We start from the raw sequence: 22,059 nt of genomic DNA, 5'->3' as shown, positions 1-22,059 counted from the left end.
CTTCCCAGCAATCTTTGTTCCAACTGTTTCCAGCAACATCCCCAAGGGGCGCCTGAGAGAAGTGGGTTTGGTTCTCCTCCCTTGACTGGGAGTGCTCCCTTCGGAAAAGTCTAGGAATTTTCCCACCCACCCCCCATCACATTCTGGTAACTCTCAGAATTTAAGGGTCCCTCTTGAGTCACGCAGCATTCAAGGGCCCGAGAAGCCTTTGGCTTGGGGCTCAGCGCCCACATTCTGGGGCCCCAGGCCTACCCTCAGCAGACCAGATGGTTCTCATTCGGTTCCGACTGACCTTGGGATGCCATTGTCCTCACAGGATGTGCAGCCTGGGGCACAGAGCAGCTTGGCTTCCATTTTTCAGTCCTGGAGCCCAGGGAGGCCACTCCATGAACCTCCTGTGGAGAGCCCAGAGCTGGGGCGCTTCCCTCCCCTCACCGTGCATGCTAGTTAGGACTCTTCCTGTTGCAACAGGAGGAAACCTGTTGGCAATTGAAGGAATCTACTGCTCATTAGAAGTGGAAAGTCCAGGGCAGGCTGGGTCAAACAGCATCCTCAGGACCCAGTTTCTCTCACTCGATGGTTTTCTCCATCTTTAGCCTCCCTTTCCTCATAGAGGCTCTTCCCTTTTAGAGGCAAGAAGGCTGCTGGGCTTCAAATTCTAGGCTGTGGGGAAGAGACTGGGTTGGTCCTAATAATCCCAGCAAAATACCCAGGTGTCCTTGGTTCTGATTGGCCCATCCCTGGGACCAGAGAAGGTAATCACCTGCCGCAGTCTGGCTGGGCACAAGATCACGAGCCACTCACAGCTTTGTAGATTCAAACAGCAATTCTTTATTCCCTAACTCACACCGGCCTCTACACACACGTTCTGGGGAAATCCAAGTTCTGCCGCGCAATTCACGTCCCAAATTCTTTCTGAATTCCACGAGAACTCAACGGGAACTCAGGCAGCAGGATACGCCCTATTCCCAGCAGGAATAATCTTAAACAGAGAACTGCCCTAAACCCAGATTGTCTTAAACCAGGAACGCCCTAAACCCAAGGAGCGGGATACTTCCTAAAACCTGCAGGATACACCCTAAACCTGGATCCACCCTGGTCCTTGAGCAGGGTCACCTTTCTCAAACACACATGCAATATCACAGCGAATTTCCAAGGCAAGTCCATTTAACATGGGGTACGCTGGCAAGGAAATTTCGATGCGTCATTCCTACTTGGCAATGGCCCTCAACAATCACCAATTTGTGAAGGGGGCAATCACACACTCCATCCCTGAATCTGGGATGTCATCACACCCACAGCTTGAGTACTGCAAGAAGAGAAACAGCCGGGGTTGTGCTCGGTGGTAGAGCGCTTGCTTCACACATGTGAGGTACTGAGTTCGATCCTTAGCACCAAAATAAAAATAAGTAAACAGAATAAAAGGCTGGGGGTATAGCTCAGTTGGTAGAGTGTTTGCCTAGTATGTACAAGGCCCTGGGTTCAATCCCCAGTACCACCAAAAAGAAAAAAAATAGTAAAGATATTGTGTCCACCCATAACTAAAATTTTTAAAAATATATTTTAAAAAAGGAGGAGAAACTGTGGTAAGATTACCAAAAGGGGTCCCCCAAAACCACAAGGGTAGCCCCCATTCTAGCTGAACACTTGGGCTCTCTCCTCCTCACCAGGCAAACAGAGTTTGAATTTCTAGTCAGAATCACCGGGAAACCTCGTGGATACTGACTGTGGTGCCAGAGCACCGAGGGGGCACAGGGGCTCCAAGGACGGAGGAAGTCATGGCTGGGGGGGACCCAGGGAGGATCCTGCAGGGCATGCACTTGAATCGCGCCTTCAGGGTTGGTCAGGGTTTGGATTGTGCAGTGCAAGAGTCGGGAGAAGACAGCAGGCAGAGGAAGCAGCTGGAACAAAGGCAGGAGAAGGGAGAAGGAAGGGGCTAGCTTTGACCCCCAGAAAGAGTCCTGAGAGAACAGGGCGGGGAACGGGGCCAGGTTTAGCCAGCCTGGCTGGGAAATTCAGACAGGAATGGGAGCTGCTGAGGTTGTCTGAACAAGAGAGCGTGGAAGGAGGAAACCAGCTGTGAGGTTGGTGCTTCAGGCGCAGGAGCCAGCAGTGGGGAGGAGGGCAGGGAAGCCATTCAGGAAACATTAAGAGGAGGCAACGAATTAGCCTTGGCACCCGCTCCAATGGGAAGCAGCAAAGGTTCCAACCTTGGCAATGGAAGGGATAGAGGAGCTGTTCAGAGAGACAGGGTGCCCGGGGGGGAGGAGCAGGCTTTCAGGGAAGACTAGGAATTCCAATTTGGGGTGGAGGGGCCTGGGGGCTATGCAGGGGACAAGGACAGGAGGCCTTGTCAGGAGCTCAGGGGGAGTTCCAGGGTTCCAGTGGAACAGTTTTGCATCATCCTCCAGCCACAGGGTGAGGTTTCCATGTGACAGAGGAGGTAAGGTTACCAAAAGGGGTCCTCCCACAAGCAACAAATGTCACGTCCATACTGTTACATTAGGATAGGCCTGCTTAGGTAACCAGAGGAAAAAGACAGGGCAGGTGACCACAAAGTGCTGGGTAGTAGTTGGATCTTGCAGCAAAGGAGAAGTTTCTAAGGGAGGTAGAGGGAAATTCTCAGAGCAGGGAGGACAGGGGCCCAGGAGGGAGACAGCTTCATGAGACCACTGGTTGTCCTGTGAAGAGGATATTGGAGCCAGGGACAGAGTGACTGGTGAGACAGTGGAGGCATGCCTGTATAAGTCTCCCTCGGAAGCTTTGCTGAGAAGGAGAGAGGTAGGGCTTTCCCTGGGAGGAGGAGGAGGGACCTCACTATGGAGAGCCGGGAGAATGGGATTGATAATTGGGGAACTTCTAGTTGTAAAGTGGGGCTACCTTGAGCCACACCCTCTCTTTTTGGCTCTGCAGTCTATGAAATTCCACAGCCTCAAGGTCTCAGTCAGTGGAAGCAGGTGGCTTTGGTCCTCAGGATCCTACTCCTCTTATTGCCCAGCCACCACACCCTGCCCGATCCTCCCTCAAGTCCATCTCACAACTGTTGCTGCAGCAATGAGCTCCGAGTTCACTTAAAACAGAGAAAAATCACCTAAAGGTCTGCCAAGAAAACCATGGTCTAGATCTCCTGTCAAAATGTCACCTCTTTGGCCTGGGGATGTAGCTCAGTGATAGAGCACTTGCCTAGCATGCATGAGGCCCTGGGTTCAATCTCAAGCACCAAATTAAAAAAAAGAGAGAGAGACTTGACTTGAGGTTGAATTAGCAGCCATCAGGCCCTGCCAGCCCGGGAGGTGTTCATGCCATCTCTTCTGGGTGGATGATTGGCCGGAAGCCAGTGCAGGACTGAGAAAGCTGCCAGGATCACAGGTTCATGCAGAAGCCACCTCAGCAGCTCTGGGCACCAAGCTCCCCCTGCCTGGGGTAACACATGGGTTGAGCACGTGTCCAGAGAGTGCCACATGCCTGTCAGGCCAGGGCCTGCCTCACGCTTCTCCAGGGAGGCTGCCAGAAGCCCTGGAGCTGGGCAAACCCAGAAGAGTGACTCAGGGAAGGGTGGAGGAGGGGAGGGGAGGGAAGGCTCTAAGCCAGGCCAGATTGTGGCACCCACCCCACCAAGTGCCTGGCTAACCAAAGGACAAGGGAAGAAACATGGTGGGCTGGTACCTTCCATGGGGCAGAGGCTTGGCTTACCTATCTGGAAGAGTGACAGGAGGAAAGTCATCTTGGCAGACTGGCATAGAGGCTGTCCCAAGCAAACCCAAAATGCAGCTGATGGCCCAATGTCAGGCAGCCCTCTATCAATGAAGACCCTCTATGGAGAACAAAAGGGCAGCTACCATCCAGGCCGGTCGGGGGGGCGGCTGCCCTTCAGGCCCTCAGTAGAGAGCAGATAGAGGTTGTTACCGGGATCCATAGCCTTCTTCCCTACTCTCTGGGCCCAAAGTCTGGCTTCAAGGGAAGGGAAGGGAAGGGAAGGGAAGGGAAGGGAAGGGAAGGGAAGGGAAGGGAAGGGAAGGGGCCTGAAGACCCAGGGACTGGGAGTTAACATAGATGCCTGTAAACGGAGGCCCCTGCATAGGCTGCTTAAAGACACCAGATGAAGTTTATCCAGCATCTTAAAGTTTACAAAGCACGTTCACAGGGCTGGGGATGTGGCTCAAGCGGTAGCGCGCTCGCCTGGCATGTGTGCAGCCCGGGTTTGATCCTCAGCACCACATACAAACAAAGATGTTGTGTCCGCTGAAAACTAAAAAATAAATATTAAAGAATTCTCTCTCTCCCTCCTTTATTAAAAAAAAAAAAAAAAAAAAACAAAGCACGTTCACAGCTTTAGCTTCATTTGGTTGTCTCACTAGTCCTGCCAGAGAGACATCATCGGGCCCACTTTACAGATGGGACAACTGAAACCCAGAGATTTGTCCAAGGCCACCTGAGAATAAGTGGCAGAGCTAACCTGGGAGCCTCCCAGCATCTTAAACGCCTGTTTTCTGCCCCATGGCAGGCTCTCTGCTGCCAACAGGCTGAGGGTGGTGGTGGAGCCGGGGGTGGGGGTGCTAGGTGGGGTAAAGATGGGGGGGCGAGCAGCTGACCAGGGCAGTGGGGAGCCTGGGGTGAGGACTGGAATTCAGGAAGCGGGTGGAGGTTGAAGATAAACTGACCCTCCTTCAATTTTGCCAAAGGCTCTTTCTCCCCTTCCAGGGTCCCCTGCCCCCTCCAAAACAGAGTGGCAGGGACAGCTGGAACCCATGAGGGGAAGAAGAAAGGGGATCCCAGTTCAGGGCCTAGCGCCTTAATCTTGATGCCTCTACCAGCACCCCCTCCCCTCTGCTCCTAGCCCTCTCCCCAGTCTGCAGGAGCCTAACATCCTGGCACAGAGCCACCAAGGCCAGGCTAGTGGGGAGGGCCAGAGGACAGCACTGCTGTGGCCACACTGTAGACCCCACTCGATTCCAACCTTTCAACTCCTTGGGAGACACTTCCTCGCACCCTCAGCCACCTGCCACTCTGCCCGCCCATAGTGTCCCCCAGTGCCTGAGACCTTCTTTGGGGATTCTAAAATCTGCCTTTTCAAGACCCTCCACCCTTGGTCAAGGCTAGATCCTATTGGGTAGCCAGCCTCACAGGGACCCTCCCCAGACCCCTGAAAAGAGGTCTCCAGGCCCACCTTCCAGAACACTCTTCCCATCTCCCTGCTGGTCATTTTGGCTCCATCCACCACCACCACCACCACCACCACCCAGGACACAAGGGGAATACAGGATACTGTGTGGACCTCAGAGCCACACAGTACTGGACTCAAAGCCAGGGCCTGCCACTTACTAGATCTGGGGTCTTGGGCAAGGGGGTCACAAATCCTCTCTGAGTCCTTATTTCTTAAGCTGTAAAATGGGGATAAAGAGGAGCTACCTTGGCAATTTGCTGTGAAGCTTAAAGCTAATACTGTATTCGTGAGATTAGATCTAGCACAACCCCATCAAATTATATTTATTAGTATAATCATTTTAAATTATACTTGAGTCACTGTCATCCCATCCTGGCATGAGAGGTCCCTACACGAGAGGTCCCCTTGCCCTCCCTTGACCCCTCACTGCAGCCAGTCTGGGTGACAGGGCTCCCTGAGCACAGTCCCACACTTCCCCTCTTGGGCCTTTATTGTCACATCTCCCAGATGGCAGCCACCTCAGCTCTGCCACTCCTCCTTCCTGGGTCTGACTTTCACTTGGCCTCTGGGACCTCCTTAGTGCTTTGCATAGAAAGGATTCTAGTCTATTTTGGATCCTAGCTTTCTATCTTTTATTAAGTTACATGCTAACTTATCTCTGTGGCCTCCCCACCCCCAGAACCCCCCCACCCAGTGCCCCAGGCTCTGTAGGTGCTCTGAAGCCTGGGAATGCTAATTGTCCTCTTCCACAGAGAACAAGCTCAGCCCAGCTCCCTCCTGCCTGCTGGGTCCCACTTCCACCCCAGCCTTCACTATAGGAGGGCTTTGTCAGCCGGGAAGACTAAGCATTGCCTTTCAAGGAGAATCCAGGCCCCACTGTGCTCTGATAGACAAATAAAGAAAGCGGGACAGCAGAAAGCTAAAAGCCTAGTAACCGAGGGGGGTGGCGAGCAGTCCTGTGACTTAATCCAGCCTGACACGGTTTGGCAAAAGCCATTCACGGTTGTCCCTCGGCTCCAGCCAGGCCAGCAGCTTGCGCCTTCCCCCATTCTTGGCTGACATGGAGAAGAAGCCACCCACAGGCACCAATTTGTGAGAAAGACACAGCCTGGGCCTCCAGGCGGGAGCTGGAGGAAGCCTGGGGCTGGGGCGAGGGGAGGGGAGGACTGCTGAGCCGGTGCAGCTGACAGGGCTGGAGGCTAATGCCTCAGACACCTGTCTGCCTTCTGCCTTCTGCGTGGCTCTTCCCTGACGCGCTGCTCCAACCCCCTTCAGATTCGTAGAGAAGTCCCCACCGCACCTCACCTGTACTCCATGCCAACTCCTGAGACCCCGGGACTGGCTCTTAGTAATTAATCTTCCACTTTAAATGCTGCACCTCACGGATGATATTGATAAGTCACCCCATTGCACAGATGAGGGAGCTGAGGCTCAAAGAAGCACAGTGACTCTCCCAAGGCGTCATCATGGGATGCACAACAGGGGTGGGAACCCACTGAGCAGTTGGATCTCGAAATAGTCGGCCGGCCATGTCCATGAGTTCCACATCCACAGATTCAACAAACCACAGATTGAAAATTAAAAACAAACAAACAAAACAACCTCATAAGCCCTAAATATTATTCCCTAAAACATGCATTATTCCCTAAATGACATGAGTATAACAACCATTTACTTAGCATCTACATTGCATTAGGTATAAGTAATCTAGAGAGGATTTAAAGTATTCAGGAGGATTATATAGGTTGTATGCAAATACCACTCTATTTTATCTAAGAGACTTAAGATCCATGGATTTTGGTATCTGCAGGGGGTCCTAGAACCCATCCTCTATGGATACCTAGAGACCACTATATTCTGGATTTTTCTCGCAATGCCATCGTGTGTGTGCTGGGTGGCAGGGGAGGTCTCAGGAGCAAGATACTCTGCAGACAACTCATAAGGCTTGGCTAGCTAGCTCTGGAGGACTCAGAATTGGGAAGAAGACACACTCCTCACTTCGTGCGCATCCCTAGGTTTCCAGAAGTGATCTCCTAGCTTAGAAAAAGCTCTGAGCAAACTCACTTAGTCACTGACCAGAGAAGCCTCTCAGGGGTTTTACCCCAAAGCCCAACTCTTCATCTCCTTTGGTTGCCCCTGTGCTGCAGAAGAGCCAGGCCTGGAGGTGCCTCCAGCCAGCCATGCATCCTGGAGCCCAGGGCTCTGGTCCCAGGTCCTCCCTGCACTCTGAGCCACCCCCATAGAAATGACAGAGCTCTGCACACTCCCTTCTACCTGCCTCAGGTCTAACCTCCTGCCTTCAGCTATTTACAGCAAGTAATCGCTGCTCTAAGCAACCTTTAAGTCCCCCAAACTGGTGGGAAAGACATGAATTTTTGTCTCTGATCAGCTCCTGATGGTGGAAACAGGTCACACATGGAGGAGGGGACAGAGACAGAGGCTGGGCATCAGTGCAGGCTGGGGTTGGGGGTAGGGACCAAGGGAAGGTGACATGTACCAACCACAAAGTGGGGATAGGGGAAGAAGGGCGGGATTGAGGGGAGAGTTCTTGGCTTGAGGAGAGGCCTTGGGGAGAGGGGAGGCTTGCGTGGGTGGGGGACAGAGGCTGCCTGCCAGGCCTAGCAGGGGGAGCTGAGGGGCTGGGGTGGGGGTAGGGGGTAAAGACGACCCTGGCGCTGGAAGCCCGGGATCCTGGACCCGGCTCCAGTGGAGAAACCTTAGCCTGTGGGCCCTCCCCCTTCCCAATCCCCCGGTGCTAAAAAGCCCACGACATTTACGACTTCAGGAGGGTAAAGAGCCTGAGAAAAGAATCGCAGACCATATGGATTTGTTTCCTGGGTTTAAAAAAAAAATCCCCCTAATTAGGCCGGGAAAAGCCATCGGCCTCTGCCTGTCTCGAGGTCCCTGGATTCAATTACTCCCGCTTCCCCCACTTGCGCTGCGTCGAGGCCCTCCCCGCCCCCTCCACGCGCGGGGGTCAGGGTGGGTCCCAGAGAAGGGGTGGCCGGAGGGGAGAGAGGAGACGGAGAGGGGAACAGACCCGGAGCCAGGCCCTGGAAGGGGTAGGACGATCCTCAGCGCCCCGCCTGCCCACTGCCCGTGCCTCCTGGTGGGGCCCAGGCGGACCTCCTTGGATTTCCTTTCCCTTCTGTGCCAGGAAAAACTTGACATCAGCGTAAAACCGAACCATTGAGCAGGTCGAGAGATGGAGTTATGGGTGTTCTCAATTTCTCTTACCCTTTCTTTTTTTCCTTTTTTTTTTTTTTAATAGTGTAATACATTTTTTACAATAAATCCAAGTAATCCATGAAAAAGCCTCTTACTCCTTCCACCTGCGTTCTGGCTCCTCCGAGGACTCCCTCCCCGTCAGTCTATAAACACCATCCCACTTCTCTCATCCTATAAACACCTTTCCTAAGCCCTGCACTCTCAAACTTCTGTCATCTTGCCTGGACTGCCAAACTCCAGATTATGGGGAAAAGAGGTTCACCCCATTGTCCCCTCTCAACCAACAGCACCCCCTTCCCTGCCAAAGCTGGGCCCTCTCCTTGTGGGATCCCATTATGGCTCCTAAGCCTCCTTCCCAGCCTGCAGCCTGGGTGGCCCGGGAGGCCCGCGTGTTCCCCTCTCAAGCCACCAGGACACAGAGTCACCTCTCCATCTGCTCCTCTGCCCACAGCCCCAAAGCCAGAGCTTCTGGATGCCCTTCTTGGCCTTTTAGTCCCTCTGGGCCATACTGCCTTCCTGGGTAACACTAATCCACTCCCAGCAACCCCTATCCTCACTCCAGATGGCTCCCAAGCCCAACACTTGGACACCACCTCTCCCCTAGACCTGATTTTCTGGTGACCTGTTACATACACCTTAAACCCAACATGTTCCATATGCCACAAGAATTCATGCTTTATCTATATCACCCCTATAAAAGCAAAACAATAACAAAAGTTCCTCCCTTGGTGATCTGTGGTTGTGTTTTTTTTTTTTTTTAATCTCTCTCTCTCTCTCTCTCTCTCTGTAGATGGGCACAATATCTTTATTTTGTTTAATTATTTTTATGTGGTGCTAAGATTGAATCCAATGTCTCACACAAGCAAGGAAAGTGCTCTACCACTGAGCCACAATCCCAGCCCAGTGGTTGTGTTTTTAACAAATTTTATTTTTCAAGAGCAGTTTTAGGCTCAGCAAAATGAAGCAGGAAGTACATTATACAAATGCACAGTGAGTTGAACCCCCTTGTAGTATCATCCAGAATGGTTTTGCTGCCCTACGGAGCATGGGTGCTTCACCGCCATACTTCTTTACCTCTCTTTCCCTCCCCCTGCCAACCTTTGACTGCCTCTGTAGTTTCACCTTTTCCAGAATGTCATATAGTTGGAATCATACAGTATGGAGCCTTTTTTCATTGGCTTCTGTCTCTTAGTAATAAGCATTTAAGGTTCCTCCATGTCTTTTCATGACTTGGTAGCTCATTTCTTTAGCAATGAATAATATCCCATTGTCTGAATGTATTATAGCTTACCCTTCACCTACTGAAGGATATCTTGGTAGCTCCCAAGTTTTGACAATTATGAATAAAGCAGCTATAAACAGCCAGTTGTGGTGGTGCACACCGGTAATTGCAGAGGATCAGGAGGCTGAGGCAGGAGGAGCATAAGTTCAAAGCCAGCCTCAGCAACTTATTGAGGCCCTAAACAACTTAGCAAGACCCTATCTCTAAATAAAAAATAAAAAGGCCTAGGGGTGGCTCAGTGGTTAATGCCCCTGGGTTCTATCCCCAGTACCATAAAAATAAAAACAACAAAAACCACAGCTCTAAATATTCATGTGCAGGTTTTGTATGCACGTAAGTTTTCAGTTCACTTGGTTGGATAATATGGCGGGAGTGCAACTTGTTTTGTAATAACCTAGCAAGCACCTTTCCAAAGTGGCTGTACCATTTTTGTATTACCACCAGCAGTGAATGAGCATTCCTGTTGCTCTAATCCTTGACAGCATTTGATGCTGTCAGTGTTTTTAAATTTTGAGATGTGTAGTATCTCGTTACGGTTTTAATATGTATTTCCCTAATGAAACATGATCTTGAAGATCTTTTCTTATGAACATCTTTTATTTACCATTTGTGCCAAAACACTGATAACAAAAACCAGATTTTCAAATGTGGAACCAGCCTTGCATCCTTGGGATAAATCCCACTAGATTGTTTATACATTTTTGGATTCAATTTGCTAATACAGTGTTTAGAATTTTGCATCTATGTTCATGAAAGATATTGGTCTGTAAATTTTCTTTTCTTGTAATGCTTTTTTTCTGGTTTTGTTATTACAGTGAGTTAGAAATAATTCCCTCTACTTCTAGAATTATAATTCCCTCTATTTCTGGAGCACACTGTAGAGAACTGGTATAATTTCTTCCTCAAATGTTTTGTTGAATTCACGAGTAAACCCATCAGGGCCTAGTGATTTCTATTTTGGAAGGTTATTAATTATTGATCCAATTTCTTTAGAAGATACAGGCCTATTATTCTTTAGTACTCGGTTCTTAGTTTATGAGACTGTTACCCCTCAAGCTCAAAATCTTGGTTATCATTGACTCTCCCTCTCCCCTACCTAAAACTGAAAACCAAATGAGAACTACCTTGATTCAAGTCTCCCTCCCACTAAGGTAATTGAGGATTTAGAAGCTGGGTTTGGGGAATGTTTTAATCAGCTTTTTCTCTGCTGTGACTAAAAGTTCCCGGCTAGCACAAATGTAGAGGAGGAAAAGTTTATTTGGGGGCTCACAGTTTCAGAGGTCTCAATCCATAGACAGCAGGCTCCATTCCTAGGGGCTCAAGATGAGGCAGGACATTGTGGCAGAAGAGTGTGGCAGAAGGAAGCAGCTCATATGATGATCAGAAAACAGAGAGACTCCATGCTCCATATACAAAATAGATACCCCATAGCCACGCCCCCAATGAACCACTGCCTCCAGCCACACCCCACCTGCCTCCAGTTACCACTCAGTTAATCCCACCAGGGATTAATTTACTGATTAGGTTAAGGCTATAACCCAATCATTTCTCTCCAGACCTTCTTGCATTGTCTCACATGTGAGCTTTTGGGACACACCATAATGAGATTCAAAATGTTTTTATATCCCTGCCAATCTCAAGCTGTGTGTTCTTCTTTTATTTTCTTCTTTCTTTCCTTCCTTCCTTCCCTCCTTCTCAGGGATTGAACTCAGGGGCACTCGACCACTGAGCCACATCCCCAGCCCTATTTTGTATTTTATTTAGAGACAGGGTCTCATTGAGCTGCTCAGCACCTCACCATTGCCGAGGCTGGCTTTGAACTTGTGATCCTCCTGTCTCAGCCCCTCGCATCTCTGGGATTACAGGTGTGCTTGGCTTCAAGCTATGTTTTTCAATGAGACTCTGAACCTCTTTGATCTCAATTTCCCCAACCACAGAATGATGAGGATTAGTTGTGAGAGTCGTGTGGGTCGTAATGCTAGCATATCGCTTGACTCTGCAGTGAACATTTACATGGTTTAATGCTGTTTTTAAGTTTATTTTTAGGGAGGACCCACTGTCAACTTGTGAACAAATCACAGGAGATGCGTGCAGGGTTATATTCTAGAAGGCAAATGTTAATGACTTGGTGTCAAAAGCACAACTCACCGTGGCTGGGACGAAGTAGGGAGAGAAGGGAGACCGGGACCCCCTTACCTCCAAGGTGAAGATTAAAGAGATACTGTTGAAGGTGGGCTGAGCAAGACATGGAGGTTTTGCTGTGATGCTGCAAGAGTGAGAAGCAGAGGGTCTGGAACAGGGGGGGTGTTGTTGAGAGCTAACGCTTCAATCCTAAAAGGCAGTCAGTCAATAGAGGTCTAAAGCTGACAAGTCAAGGAAGAGACGTAAATAAAATATTTTTTAAACTGTATTAAAAATTAGAGATAAGAAGGCAATCACCAGAATTTCTTTTTTTATATATTTATTTTTTTTAGTTTTAAGTAGACACAATATCTTTATTTTGCATTTATGTGGTGCTGCGGATCGAAGTCAGTGCCTCAAGCATGCTAGGCGAGCGCTCTACCCCTGAGCCACCACCCCAGCCCCAGTCACCAAAATTTCTAAAAATAAAAATGGTTAAAAGTTTTCCCTGGGGAGCTGGATGCCAGATGGGACAGGGAGTTGTTTTTTACTTTAATCCCTTCTGGGCTATTCAATTTTCTAACCAAACGCATTCGTTACTTAAGTAAAACAAAAAGTTTCAATGAATTGTTTTAATTAGAAGTTTCAACTGAAGGATTTTTTTTTCTCTTGTTGTTCTTGTTATTTAATGTGGTGCTGAGGATCGAATCCAGGGCCTCACACATGTTAGGCAAATGCTCTACGGCTGAGCCACTACCCCAGCCCCGGATTTTTTGAGTTTTGAGAGTTTTATTTTTTTCCTTTATTGTGTTACAATTGACATAATAAACTGCACGGAAAGTATACAATTTGACAGTTTTGTTTGTTGTGTGGTGCTAGGGATTGAGCCCAGGATCTTGCACAGGCTAGGCAAGTGCTCTACCACTGGGCCACACCACCAGCCCTATCATTCAGTAGTTTTGACATATGTATCCACTTGTGAAATTCACCACCATCAGAATAGGAAATATATTTGTCACCCCCAAAAGTTTTCTCAAGCACTTTGTAATTCCTCTCCTCCCCTCACAACCACGGAGCTGTTCTTTGTTACTACGAGCTAGTTTTTATTTTCTGGAGTTTTCTATGAATGGAATTATCTAGCATGCACTTTTTTTTTGGTGTGGCTTCTCTCCCTCTGCATTTTTTTTCCTTATTTGAATTTCATCCAGGCTGTGTGGCCCTTATCAACAGTTTATTCCCTTTTTTTGCTGAACAGTATTCTGTTGTATGGATGTGTCACCAATGAGTCACTCATTCACTTGTTGCCATGTGAAACTTTCGTGTTGTCTCCAGATTTTGACGATCGCAAGCAAGTGAAGGTGCTATGAACAGTCATGTTGTTTTTCCATGGACATACATGTTTTCTTTTCTTTTGGATAAACAGGAGTGGAATGGTTATGTCATAAGGTAGGTATATATTTAACTTAAAAAAAAAAAAAAAGAAAAGAAAGAAAAAGAGCCGGGTGTGGTGGCGCACACCTGTAATCCCCGTGGTTTAGGAGGCTAAGACAGGAGGATCGAAAGTTCAAAGCCAACCTCAGCAACAGCAAGATGCTAAGCAACTCAGTGAGACCCTGTCTCTAAATAAAATGTAAAATAGGGCTGGGGATGTGGCTCCCTGAGTTCAATCCCTGATACTCCCCCCCACCCCCACCCCCACCCCAAAAAAAAGAACTGTCAATCTATTTTCCTAAGTGATTATGCCAATTTATTCATTCATTTATTTATTTTTGGTACCAGGGATTGAACTCAGGGGCATTTAACCACTGAGCCACATCCCCAGCCCTTTTTATTTTTTATTTTGAAGCAGGGTCTCACTAAATTGCTTAGGGCCTGTCTAAATGGCTGAGGCTGGTCTTGAATATGGGATCCTCTTGCCCCAATCTCCAGAGTCCCTGGGATTACAGAGACCCATCCCTCACCCCCGCAGATGTCCCTTCATGTCCTGTTGACTACCCTCCCAACGACACATGAAAGTCCCAATTCTTCCACATCCTTGCCAACATTCCGTACAATTAATTATTCTGTGTGTTGTTTTCATCATTAACATTTGGGTAGTGGTGTCAGTGTTTTTCTAATTGATGTTTCCCTAATGGTGTTGATCATCTTCATTTTTTTTTTTTTTTGAACTCTGGGGCACTCTACCACTGAACTATATTTCTTTTTATTTTTTTATTTGGAGTCAGTGTCTCACTAAGTTGCCCAGGTTGGGCTGGAACTTAGGAGCCCCTTCCTCAGCTTCTGGCATGGGCCACCACGCTGGGCTACTTTTCTTATACTTATTGCATGAGAACATGCTGTGTATCTTCCTTAGTAAAATGTCTGTTCGAGAATATTCCACCCCCTCCACACTGGGGATCAAACCCAGTGAAAGGTGAGCACTCTACCACTGACCTGTGCTCCCAGTCCTGGTTTTGCCCACTTCTTATTGACTTATTTAAAAATATTTTTTCTGTGTCTGAATTTTTATTTTATTTCCCCCTATCTTTTGGGAGGGTATAATTGACAAATAAAAACTGTATATATTTGTACTATACAAAACAGTATAGTACACAATAATAATGATACATGTATATTTTGTAAAGTGATTAAGTAAGTCAACAATTAATATGAGATGATTGTCTCATATGGTTGAGTTTTGAAATTTTTTTATATATTCTATATATTGATGAAATATTATTAAAATATTATTTCTCAGCCAGGCACAGTGGCACATGTCTGAAATCACTGCTGCTGAGGCAGCTGAGGCGGCTGACAGGAAGATCACAAGTTCAAAGCTAGCCTTAGTGAGACCCTAAGCAACTTAGAAAGATTTTGTCTCAAAATAAAAAATAAAAAAGGGCTAGGGGTGTGACTCAGTAGTTCAGCATCCCTGGGTTTAATCCCTTGTGCCAAAAAAAAATTATATATCTTATGTGTGTGTGTGTATATATATACACACACACACATATACATATATACATATGTATATATGTACACACATATATGTATATATAGTATATATGTGTATATAGAATTTATAGTATATATATATATACATATATATATATATATATATATATATACAGCTCATCTCATTTTTAAAAAATAAGATCATTATTTTAAGACAGATGTGGTTGTGCACATCTGTAATCCCAGTGACTTGGGAGGCTGGAGCCGGGAAGATTGCAAATTCAAGGCCAGCCTCAGCAACTTAGTGAGAACTTGTCTAAAATAAAAATTTTAAGGACTGGGGGCTGGGGTTGTGGCTCAGCAGTGAGCACTCATCTAGCACATGTGAGGCCCTGGGTTCAATCCTCAGCACCACACAAAAATAAATAAATAAAATAAAGGTATTGTGTCTAACTACAACCAAAACATAAATATTTTTAAGGGGGGTGGGGTGGGGATTTACCTAAGTGGGTTCAATCTCTACTAACGAAAGAATAAAATAAGATTTTTATTTTAGATAAGTGATAGATTTGTAGAAAAATCACAAAGACAGTAAATCCCATATAACCCATACCCAGTTTTCTCTATTATTAACATCTTACATTAATACTGTGCATTTGGGGGGCCATAGTTGTGGCTCAGTGGTGGAGTGCTTGCCTAACATGCATCCTCATTGGGTTTGATCCCCGGCACCACATAAAAATAAACAAATAAAATAAAGATATTGTGTCCATATACAACTAAAAAAATACTGTTCATTTGTTTAGTTGATGTAATGAACCAATATGGTACATTGGTATTAATTAAAGTCCATGCTTTATTTAGATTAAATACCTAAGGTTTTTCCTTTGCTTTTCTATTCAAAATATTACAATAGGTAGTCATCTTTCCTGAGGCTTCTTTGTGACAGTTTCTCAGCCTTGCCTTGTTTTTTGATGACCTTGGCCAGTTTTGAGGAGTACTGGTTTTGTGGAATGTTCCTCCAGTGGGATTTGTCTGATGTTTTTCTCATGATTAGACTGGGGCTATGAGGTTGGGGAAGGAAGTAAAATTTTTATTTTTGTTTTATTTTTTGGTACCAGGGATTGAACCCAGGGGCACTTAACCACTGAGCTACATCCCCAGCCCATTTTTGTATTTTTATTTTAGAGACAGGGTCATGCTGAATTACTTAGGGCCTTGCTAAGTTGTTGGGGCTGGCTTTGAACTCAGCTCCTCCTGCCTTAGCCTTCTGAACTGCTGTGCCCTTCAGGAAGTTCCCTTTTTATCACATCATACTCAGAGTACATACTGCTAACAGTGCTTTCCACTGTTGATGTTGACCTTGATCACCTGGCTGAGGTATTTGTCAGGTGTTTCCAATGCAAAATTACTCCTTTCCCCCTTTCCATACCGTACTCTTTGGAAGAAGCTTGCGCTGGAGAGCAGAAAGCTGTGCTCCACCTCAGGAGTGGAGTCCATTTGCCCCTTGATAGCTATGGGGAACACTCCAGGATACCGCATAGATAACAAAACCCAAGAATGATCAAGTCCCATATATAAAATGGCTTGGTATTTGCACACAACCTACATATCCTCCTGTAAGCTTTAAGTCATCTCAAGATTACTTATAATACCTAATATTATTGCTTTAGTCATCTTTTTTTTTGCTACTGTGACTAGAACAATTGTAGAGGAGGAAAAGTTTATGGGAGGGCTCATGGTTTCGGAGGTCTCAGTCCACAGACAGCCAGGTCCATTGCTCTGGGCTTGCAGTGAGGCTGAGCATCTTGGTAGAAGAGTGTGGCAGAGGGAAGCAGCCCATGTGATGATCAAGAAGCAGAGAGGGAGAGAGGCTCACGGGTCAGATACAACATATATATACCCCAAAGACACGCCCCCAGTGCTCACCTCCTCCAGCCACGCCCTACTGGCCTTCAGTTACCACTCAATTAATCCCATCAGGGGATTAATCCACTGACTGGGTTAAGGCTCTCATAACCCAAGGTTCTCCTCTGAACCTTCTTGCATTGTCTCACACACGAGCTTCTGAGAGACACATGACATCCAAACCATAACAACAATGTAAATGCCATGTAAATAGTTGTTATGCTGTGTTAAGGAATAATGGCAAGAAAAGGTCTGCATGTGTTCAGTTCAGACACAATTCTTGCAAATCCGTTTGATCTGGGACTGGTTTAATCCACAGATGTGGAACCTACGGGTACGAAGGGCAGACTGTAGACACGTATTGCTTGAAATTCTTCCACAGCAGAGGTTGGTCTCCACTCCCCCGTTTATTTAATTTATTCAAACATTTACTGACATCAGCGTGGACTCACAGATCTTTATTTTATACACTGAGTTTTAGCCCAATACTCCTTTATTTTGTTGCTTAAATTATTCCAGCTTTGGCTTTTGGGGAATTTTTTTTCCCCCCAGCACTGGGGATGGAATCCGGGAGCTCGAGAATGCCAGGCAAGGGCTCTACCACCAGCAGCTCTCTGTAGAAGCTCTTTCCTTAGTTCCCCGTGTTCCCTTGACTTATCTCCATCACTGGGTGGGGGGGGGGTTGTTTGTTTGAGCACATGCTCACCCCTGCTCTCTGCCACCACAAGATGCTCTAGGCACATCTTGTGTGTTTCCTGTCCAAGTCCTAAAATAAGTCATTTCTCCAAGGATTCCACGTTGGAATTGTTTGTAAGAAACCAAAATAGGGCTGGGAGTGGTGGTGCACACCTTTAATCCCAAGGGCTCAGGCAGGATGATTGTGAGTCCAAAGCCAGCCTCAGCAACAGCGAGGCACTAAGCAAGTCAGCGAGACCCTGTCTCTAAATAAAAATATAAAAAGGTCTGGGGATGCGGCTCAGTGGTTAAGTACCCCTGGGTTCAATCCCCAGTACCAAAAAGAAAAGAAATAAGAAACCAAATAGGTTTCTAACAAGCACTAGGTAGGCTAATTTCCAACAGGGCATGGGTGCTTCTAGGCCTTCTCAGCTGACAGAGCAAAGAAATCCATGAACCCATCTTTATCTCTAGGAGGCCAAACACGAGTTTACACTGATGTCTTCATTTCTAATCCGTAGATCATTCTGTCTTTCTTGCCCTCCTTCCTTGCTCACCAGTAACCTACCACTGAATAGTGAGAAACCTGGCTCCCACCGTTGACTTGATTGTTTACCTCGAGGGCACACGTAGGGCAATGTCAGAATGCTACCCATACACTGTGGGAACTGTCTTGATCGACTGGAGTGTAGCTTTAGCATAATCTCTCTTGACTTTAATCTCACAGACGCTGCTTATTTCCACATTCACCTGGGTGGCACTTTTCTCCTTCCCTCCGTTAGGGAGGTCATTTGTACCTCTGTGATAGATTGGATGGTCACATTCTGCATTCTCTCTGGTCATCCCCACCCTTCTTTCACTTAGAAATAGGCATTTACAATCCATCCATGTCTTTTCTTTTGTCATTGAATCATATTCCCCTGGATGGATGTACACAGTTTGTATATTCACTCACTTTCTGGAAACATCTTGGTTGCTTCCAATTTGAGGCAATTACAAATAAAGCTGCTAAAACAATAAATGTTGGTGAGAATGTGGGGAAAATGGTACACTTAGACATTGCTGGTGGGACTGCAAATTGGTGCAACCCTATGGAAAGCAGTATGGAGATTCCTCAGAAAACTTGGAATGGAACCACCATTTGACCCAGTCATCCCACTCCTAGGTTTATACCCAAAGGACTTAAAATTAGTGTACTACAGTGATGCAGCCATATCAATGTTTATAGCAGCTCAATTCACAATAGCTAAACTATGGAACCAACCTTGGTGCCCTTCAACAGATGAATGGATAAAGAAACTGTGGTACATATACACAATAGAATATCACTCAGCCTTAAAGAAGAATGAAATTGTGACATTTGCCAGTAAATGGATGGAACTGGAGAATATTATGCTAAGCAAAATAAGCCAATCCCAAAGAACTAAAGGCCGAATGTTTCCTCTGGTATGCAGATTCTAATTCACAATAAGTGAGGGGAGAATAGAGGTATTTTGGAATAGACAGAGGGGAGTGATGCAAGGGGAGGAGGCATGGGGGTAAGAATGATAGTAGAATGAGTCAGACATTATTACCTTAGGTGCAGATATGGTCACATGGCCTGCATAACTCTACATCATGTACAACCAGACAAATGAGAAGTTATACTCCATTTATTTGTGATGTGTCCAAATGCATTCTACTGTCATGTTAACAAATTAGAACAAATTAAAAAACAAAAGCTGCTAAAAACAAGGTAAAGGATTAGGAGCGTTGACTGCTGAGTCACATAGATTTAGCTTTATATCAAACTACCAAACTGTCCTCCAAAGTGGTTTCACTGTGGCTGGGCACGGTGGAGCACGCCTATAATCCCATTGGCCAGGGTGGATGAGATAGGAGGATCACAAGTCCAAAGCCAGCCTCAGCAAAAGCAAGATGCTAAGCAACTCAGAGAGACCCTGTCTCTAAATAAAATACAAAATAGGGCTGGGATGTGGCTCAGTGGTTGAGTGCTCCTGAGTTCAATCCCCGGTACACCCCCCCCCAAAAAAGAAAATAAAACAAAGTGGCTTCACTGTTTTGTACCCCACCAGCAATGGATGAAAATTCCTTTTGCTCTGTGTCCTCGTTAGCAATAGACATTGTCAGTTTTGAACTTTGGGCCATTTTGATAGGTGTGTAGTTGTGTCTCATTTCTGTTTTAATTTGCACATCCCTGATGACATATAATGCTGAGACTCTTCTCATGCTTATTTGCCATCTGTGTCCCTTCTTTGGGAAGTGTCTGTTCAGATCTTTTGCCTATTTTTTAATTGGTTTGTTTTCTTTTTGTTGATCTTTAGAGTTCTTTGTGTATTTTGAATACAATTCTTTTTTTCCAAAAATGTGTTTCGCAAATATTTTTCCTCGTCTGTGGCTTGTCTTTTCATGTTCCTAACAGTGTCGGTGGAAAAGAAGAGGCTTATTTTGATGAAGTCCAATTTGTCAACTTGCTTTTTCATGAATCCTGGTTTCAGCCTCATATCTAACAAACCTTTGCCTAGTCCAAGGTCACAATAGTTTTACTGGGGATTGAACCCAGGGACACTTTATTACTGAACTATACTCCCAGCCCTTTTTAAATTTTTATTTTGAGACTGGGTCTTACTAAGTTGCCCAGGATAGCCTCAAATGAGATCTTCCTGCCTCAGCCTCCCCAGTAGCTAGGATTATAAGTGTATGTTACAGCTTCACAAATATTTTTTCCTAGAAAGTTCATAATTTTATTTTATTTATTTTTTTTAAAGAGAGAGAGAGAGAGAGAGAATTTTTAATATTTATTTTTTAGTTCTCGGCGGACACAACATCTTTGTTTGTATGTGGTGCTGAGGATTGAACCCGGGCCACACGCATGCCAGACGAGCGCGCTACCGCCTGAGCCACATTCCCAGCCCCAGAAAGTTCATAATTTTAAGTTTTGCATTTGAATCTCTTAATTAAAAAAAAAATTAGTTGTTGCTGGACCTTTATTTTATTTATTTTTATGTGGTGCTAAGAATTGAACTCAGTGCCTTACACATGCTAGGTAGGTACTCTACCACTGAGCTATAACCCTAGCCCCAGATTTCTGAATTTCTTTGAGTTTATTTTTGTGTATGGTTGAGATATATGGATCACCGTTCTTTTTAGCTCTCCTTTCTCTTCTGAACTGCCTTCAGACCTTTGTCCCAAATCAGTGGCCAGTGTGCAGGTATCTATTTCCGGTATTGATCTATTTGTCCATACACCAACACCATCCTGTCTTGATTACTATAGCTTTATAATAAGTCTTGAAACCAGGTCGAGTTAGTTGTCCAACTTTGTTCTTTTTCAAAAACAGGTCCAGAGCAGTGTTGGGTCTGGGGCTCATTATTCCCCATGATTAAAGTAAAACTTTCCTGAGTATTCTGCACAATGCCACTTGAATGATGAATTTTTCCAGTCCGGCTGGTGGAAACAGGCACAATTCCCAGCCCCTGGTGAACATCAGGCCCTGTTCTTAAATCCTCTGGGATCGGCTTTTCCAGCAGAGGGAGGTCTCCTCACACACGCTAAGCACTACTCTGCCGCACACCCTCTGCTCATCCAGGGCTGGCCGCTCTCCAGGCCTCTCCTCTCCAGGACTCCGGCCTGCTGACTCTAGTCACCGAGGTCCCCCTGACTCTCTCCTCCATCTCCTCCTCTCTGGGCACCCCCTCTCCACTCTGCCTTGGTTCCCTCCCTGTGCCACAGTGGGAGGCTCTTGGGGCTCAGCTCATTGGCTCCCCCTCTCTAGGGGACCACTGTTCTTCTTTGCCAGGTGTCCAGTCTCTTGAAACCACTCCTTGGTACACTCCCTCTGGCTGTCTCAGTTGTTTTGAAGAGGGGACAAATACAGTCCCAATTACTCCATTTGGAGCAGCAGCCTGGGTCTTGCAGGTAATGAGGACCTCTTCCTGGTCTTCCTGACCCACACAGGTCTCCTCCCTGAAGGGTCAGACTGCCAGGGTGCAAGAGAGCAAGGGCGTCTGTGGCAGAGTGAAGGGGAGGAAGCCCAAGGCAGGGGGTGTTGGGGCCATGGGAGTAAAAAATAGAAGAAAGTGAACTTGAGGGAGAAAAAGTTCCATGGCTAGAGAGAAGAGGAGCTGGCAGAGGGGTGGGACTCAGAGAAGATCTCAGAAGTTGAAACCAAGGGAGACCCGGGGGTCACCCCAGGCTCCAAGCGGGTACATGCTGAGGTTGGGGCTGGGCCTGGAGCACAAACTCGGAACTGCTTGCCACCCTGCCTGCCCTGAGGACCTGGCAATTCGTGAAAAGGAGAGAGGGGCCTGTCTGGGGCCCCATCCAGTTTTGGACACTGTCTGAGGCTTGCAGCCCCCAAGGGGAGCAGCAGAAGAGGACAGATCTGGGGTCTCCTGGAAAGGAGAGCCCCTGTGATGTAAGGGGCTAGGCCCTGGAGGTCTGGCAGGAGTCCAGAGCTCCCACCCAGTCCCTGCATGGTGCCAAGACCTGGGCGAGGAGGTGGCTCATGATGGATCCATTGCTGTGTCCCTGAAGATTCTGGGAGTGAAGACAGAGGGGTCCTGTGGTATCAACTGGGAACTTGCTGAATGTGCTTATGCTCGGGCCCCTCCTGTAACGGGTTCAGTGGGTGTGGGACAGGGCAGGGCCCTGAGCCCCCAGGTGACCCCATTGCAGCAGGTATCCTGGGACTCTGTTTTGAGCGGCTCTGCTCCATGCAATGGGTATCTTTCCCCCACAGAGTCTCTGG

General features: G+C 46.8%; 1 non-coding gene across 1 annotated transcript; it reads left to right on the top strand.

Annotated features, from left to right (window-relative positions):
- The first annotated feature begins 1,428 nt into the window (after positions 1–1,428).
- Trnat-agu (transfer RNA threonine (anticodon AGU)) lies at positions 1,429–1,501 on the top strand. The gene has a single exon. It is a non-coding gene; the product is annotated as a tRNA-Thr (tRNA).
- Positions 1,502–22,059: the final 20,558 nt, after the last annotated feature.

The sequence above is a fragment of the Urocitellus parryii genome, chromosome 7, assembly GCF_045843805.1.
Source record: "Urocitellus parryii isolate mUroPar1 chromosome 7, mUroPar1.hap1, whole genome shotgun sequence".
NCBI lineage: Eukaryota > Metazoa > Chordata > Mammalia > Rodentia > Sciuridae > Urocitellus > Urocitellus parryii.
This window is presented reverse-complemented; position numbering and strand designations above follow the sequence as displayed.